This window comes from Gadus chalcogrammus, chromosome 12 (genome assembly GCF_026213295.1).
Source record: "Gadus chalcogrammus isolate NIFS_2021 chromosome 12, NIFS_Gcha_1.0, whole genome shotgun sequence".
Taxonomy (NCBI): Eukaryota; Metazoa; Chordata; class Actinopteri; order Gadiformes; family Gadidae; genus Gadus; species Gadus chalcogrammus.
Window position 1 is genome coordinate 7019204 of NC_079423.1, and position 5000 is coordinate 7024203.

The 5000-nt window shown below is 44.8% G+C and overlaps 6 non-coding genes and 2 pseudogenes across 6 annotated transcripts; all 8 read left to right on the top strand.

Moving 5' to 3' along the window:
* Positions 1 to 108: 108 nt before the first annotated feature.
* LOC130395800 (5S ribosomal RNA) lies at positions 109 to 228 on the top strand. The gene has a single exon (XR_008898811.1). It is a non-coding gene; the product is annotated as a 5S ribosomal RNA (ribosomal RNA).
* Positions 229 to 883: 655 nt separating this feature from the next.
* LOC130396034 (5S ribosomal RNA) lies at positions 884 to 1002 on the top strand (annotated as a pseudogene).
* Positions 1003 to 1521: 519 nt separating this feature from the next.
* On the top strand, positions 1522 to 1641 carry LOC130401333 (5S ribosomal RNA). The gene has a single exon (XR_008903795.1). It is a non-coding gene; the product is annotated as a 5S ribosomal RNA (ribosomal RNA).
* A 520-nt stretch (positions 1642 to 2161) lies between these two features.
* Positions 2162 to 2280, top strand: LOC130401345 (5S ribosomal RNA). The gene has a single exon (XR_008903807.1). It is a non-coding gene; the product is annotated as a 5S ribosomal RNA (ribosomal RNA).
* Positions 2281 to 2799: 519 nt separating this feature from the next.
* Positions 2800 to 2918, top strand: LOC130396103 (5S ribosomal RNA; annotated as a pseudogene).
* A 518-nt stretch (positions 2919 to 3436) lies between these two features.
* LOC130394495 (5S ribosomal RNA) lies at positions 3437 to 3555 on the top strand. Its single transcript, XR_008897647.1, has one exon. It is a non-coding gene; the product is annotated as a 5S ribosomal RNA (ribosomal RNA).
* Positions 3556 to 4073: 518 nt separating this feature from the next.
* On the top strand, positions 4074 to 4192 carry LOC130394381 (5S ribosomal RNA). The gene has a single exon (XR_008897546.1). It is a non-coding gene; the product is annotated as a 5S ribosomal RNA (ribosomal RNA).
* Positions 4193 to 4703: 511 nt separating this feature from the next.
* Positions 4704 to 4823, top strand: LOC130395502 (5S ribosomal RNA). Its single transcript, XR_008898552.1, has one exon. It is a non-coding gene; the product is annotated as a 5S ribosomal RNA (ribosomal RNA).
* The last annotated feature ends 177 nt before the right edge of the window (positions 4824 to 5000 follow it).

A 5000-nucleotide genomic window follows, 5' to 3' on the forward strand; every position in this document is an offset into this window, starting at 1 on the left:
CTGCCGTTTATATCTAACTAATGATTGTTTTTGTAAAAGTGTAACGTCGAGCCTCAGCAGCTTTCTCACTCCTACTGTATAAAACCTGGTTTTGCGCCTGCACTAATTGCTTACGGCCATACCACCCTGAACACGCGCAATCTCGTCTGATCTCGGAAGCTAAGCAGGGTCGGGCCTGGTTAGTACTCGGATGGGAGACCTCCTCAGAAGCCCAGGTTGCTGTAAGTAGTGACGGGTGTCACCAAAAGAAAAAAAAAAAAAAAAACACGCCCGATCTCGTCTGATCTCGGAAGCTGAGCAGGGTCGGGCCTGGTTAGTACTTGGATGGGAGACAGCCTGGGAATACCAGGTGCTGTAAGCTTTTCCTTTTTCAACTCGAGCTCATTGCCTCCGTGGCTTACCGTGACCTACCGTGACCTGATGTTCACTGCCAACCGCTTTGGAGGATTTAAGCAACATACCAAAACTGACAACGTCTCTCAAAACTGTTTTTGTGAAACATGAGGACAGTATAGTGATACTGCCAGCAGGGAGCACCAGAGAGCTGAACCGACAGTTGTACATTTCTTAAACTTTCACCAACACAAACACGCACGCTCACTTCAGATCATGGGAGGACGTCAAAAAATCACCACCCATTCTCTGACACTTTAACCTTTAACCTTGGTTCAAACATCACACGCACACGCAGTGTATTTCAGATAATTAATGAATTCAGATGTCACAATGATCGTTTACATGGATAAGGAGTCCTACTGAATCAATTACTGCCGTTTATATCTAACTAATGATTGTTTTTGTAAAAGTGTAACGTCGAGCCTCTGCAGCTTTCTCACTCCTTATGTGCTACTGCATAAAACCTGGTTTTGCGCCTGCACTAATTGCTTACGGCCATACCACCCTGAACACGCCCGATCTCGTCTGATCACGGAAGCTAAGCAGGGTCGGGACTGGTTAGTTCTTGGATGGGAGACCGCCTGGGATTACCAGGTGCTGTAAGCTTTTCCTTTTTCAACTCGAGCTCATTGCCTCCGTGGCCTACCGTGACCTGATGTTTACTGCCAACCGCTTTGGAGGATTTAAGCAACATACAAAGACTGACAACGTCTCTCAAAACTATTTTTGTGAAACATGAGGACAGTATAGTGATACTGCCAGCAGGGATCACCAGAGAGCTGAAACGACAGTTGTACATTTCTTAAACTTTCACCAACACAAACACGCACGCTCACTTCAGATCATGGGAGGACGTCAAAAAATCACCACCCATTCTCTGACCCTTTAACCGTTAACCTTGGTTCAAACATTTAACATCACACGCACACGCAGTGTATTGCAGATAATTAATGAATTCAGATGTCACAATGATCGTTTACATGGATAAGGAGTCCTACTGAATCAAATACTGCCGTTTATATCTAACTAATGATTGTTTTTGTAAAAGTGTAACGTCGAGCCTCAGCAGGTTTCTCACTCCTTATGTGCTACTGTATAAAACCTGGTTTTGCGCCAGCACTATTTGCTTACGGCCATACCACCCTGAACATGCCCGATCTCGTCTGATCTCGGAAGCTAAGCAGGGTCGGGCCTGGTTAGTACTTGGATGGGAGACCGCCTGGGAATACCAGGTTGCAGTAAGCTTTTTCTTTTTCAACTCGAGCTCATTGCCTCCGTGGCCTACCGTGACCTGATGTTTACTGCCAACCGCTTTGGAGGATTTAAGCAACATACAAAGACTGACAACGTCTCTCAAAACTATTTTTGTGAAACACGAGGACAGTATAGTGATACTGCCAGCAGGGAGCACCAGAGAGCTGAAACGACAGTTGTACATTTCTTAAACTTTCACCAACACAAACACGCACGCTCACTTCAGATCATGGGAGGACGTCCAAAAATCACCACCCATTCTCTGACACTTTAACCGTTAACCTTGGTTCAAACATTTAACATCACACGCACACGCAGTGTATTTTCAGAGAATTAATGAATTCAGATGTCACAATGATCGTTTACATGGATAAGGAGTCCTACTGAATCAATTACTGCCGTTTATATCTAACTAATGATTGTTTTTGTAAAAGTGTAACGTCGAGCCTCAGCAGGTTTCTCACTCCTTATGTGCTACTGTATAAAACCTGGTTTTGCGCCAGCACTATTTGCTTACGGCCATACCACCCTGAACACGCCCGATCTCGTCTGATCTCGGAAGCTAAGCAGGGTCGGGCCTGGTTAGTATTTGGATGGGAGACCGCCTGGGAATACCAGGTGCGGTAAGCTTTTTCTTTTTCAACTCGAGCTCATTGCCTCCGTGGCCTACCGTGACCTGATGTTTACTGCCAACCGCTTTGGAGGATTTAAGCAACATACAAAGACTGACAACGTCTCTCAAAACTATTTTTGTGAAACACGAGGACAGTATAGTGATACTGCCAGCAGGGAGCACCAGAGAGCTGAAACGACAGTTGTACATTTCTTAAACTTTCACCAACACAAACACGCACGCTCACTTCAGATCATGGGAGGACGTCCAAAAATCACCACCCATTCTCTGACACTTTAACCGTTAACCTTGGTTCAAACATTTAACATCACACGCACACGCAGTGTATTTCAGAGAAATAATGAATTCAGATGTCACAATGATCGTTTACATGGATAAGGAGTCCTACTGAATCAATTACTGCCGTTTATGTCTAACTAATGATTGTTTTTGTAAAAGTGTAACGTCGAGCCTCAGCAGGTTTCTCACTCCTTATGTGCTTCTGTATAAAACCTGGTTTTGCGCCAGCACTAATTGATTACGGCCATACCACCCTGAACACGCCCGATCTCGTCTGATCTAGGAAGCTAAGCTGGGTCGGGCCTGGTTAGAACTTGGATGAGAGACCGCCTGGGAATACCAGGTGCTGTAAGCTTTTTCTTTTTCAACTCGAGCTCATTGCCTCCGTGGCCTACCGTGACCTGATGTTTACTGCCAACCGCTTTGGAGGATTTAAGCAACATACAAAGACTGACAACGTTTCTCAAAACTATTTTTGTGAAACACGAGGACAGTATAGTGATACTGCCAGCAGGAACACCAGAGAGCTGAAACGACTGTTGTACATTTCTTAAACTTTCACCAACACAAACATGCACGCTCACTTCAGATCATGGGAGGACGTCCAAAAATCACCACCCATTCTCTGACACTTTAACCGTTAACCTTGGTTCAAACATTTAACATCACACGCACACGCAGTGTATTTCAGATAATTAATGAATTCAGATGTCACAATGATCGTTTACATGGATAAGGGGTCCTACTGAATCAATTACTGCCGTTTATATCTAACTAATGATTGTTTTTGTAAAAGTGTAACGTCGAGCCTTAGCAGGTTTCTCACTCCTTATGTGCTTATGTATAAAACCTGGTTTTGCGCCAGCACTATTTGATTACGGCCATACCACCCTGAACAAGCCCGATCTCGTCTGATCTCGGAAGCTAAGCAGGGTCGGGCCTGGTTAGTACTTGGTTGGGAGACCGCCTGGGAATACCAGGTGCTGTAAGCTATTTCTTTTTCAACTCGAGCTCATTGCCTCCGTGCCCTACCGTGACCTGATGTTTACTGCCAACCGCTTTGGAGGATTTAAGCAACATACAAAGACTGACAACGTCTCTCAAAACTATTTTTGTGAAACACGAGGAAGTATAGTGATACTGCCAGCAGGGAGCACCAGAGAGCTGAAACGACAGTTGTACATTTCTTAAACTTTCACCAACACAAACACGCACGCTCACTTCAGATCATGGGAGGACGTCAAAAAATCACCACCCATTCTCTGACACTTTAACCGTCAACCTTGGTTCAAACATTTAACATCACACGCACACGCAGTGTATTTCAGATAATTAATGAATTCAGATGTCACAATGATCGTTTACATGGATAAGGAGTCCTACTGAATCAATTACTGCCGTTTATATCTAACTAATGATTGTTTTTGTAAAAGTGTAACGTCGAGCCTCAGCAGCTTTCTCACTCCTTATGTGCTACTGTATAAAACCTGGTTTTGCTCCTGCACTAATTGCTTACGGCCATACCACCCTGTACACGCCCGATCTCGTCTGATCTCGGAAGCTAAGCAGGGTCGGGCCTGGTTAGTACTTGGATGGCAGACCGCCTGGGAATACCAGGTGCTGTATGCATTTTCTTTTTCAACTCGAGCTCATTGACTCCGTGGCGTACCGTGACCTGATGTTTACTGCAAACCGCTTTGGAGGATTTAAGCAACATACAAAAACTGACAACGTCTCTCAAAACTGTTTTTGTGAAACATGAGGACAGTATAGTGATACTGCCAGCAGGGAGCACCAGAGAGCTGAACCGACAGTTGTACATTTCTTAAACTTTCACCAACACAAACACGCACGCTCACTTCAGATCATGGGAGGACGTCAAAAAATCACCACCCATTCTCTGACACTTTAAACGTTAACCTTGGTTCAAACATTTAACATCACACGCACACGCAGTGTATTTCAGTTAATTAATGAATTCAGATGTCACAATGATCGTTTACATGGATAAGGAGTCCTACTGAATCAATTACTGCCGTTTATATCTAACTAATGATTGTTTTTGTAAAAGTGTAACGTCGAGCCTCAGCAGCTTTCTCACTCCTACTGTATAAAACCTGGTTTTGCGCCTGCACTAATTGCTTACGGCCATACCACCCTGAATACGCGCGATCTCGTCTGATCTTGGAAGCTAAGCAGGGTCGGGCCTGGTTAGTACTTGGATGGGAGACCTCCTCAGAAGCCCAGGTTGCTGTAAGTAGTGACGGGTGTCACCAAAAGAAAACAAAAAAAAACACGCCCGATCTCGTCTGAACACGGAAGCTAAGCAGGGTCGGGCCTGGTTAGTACTTGGATGGGAGACAGCCTGGGATTACCAGGTGCTGTAAGCTTTTTCTTTTTCAACTCGAGCTCATTGACTCCGTGGCGTACCGTGACC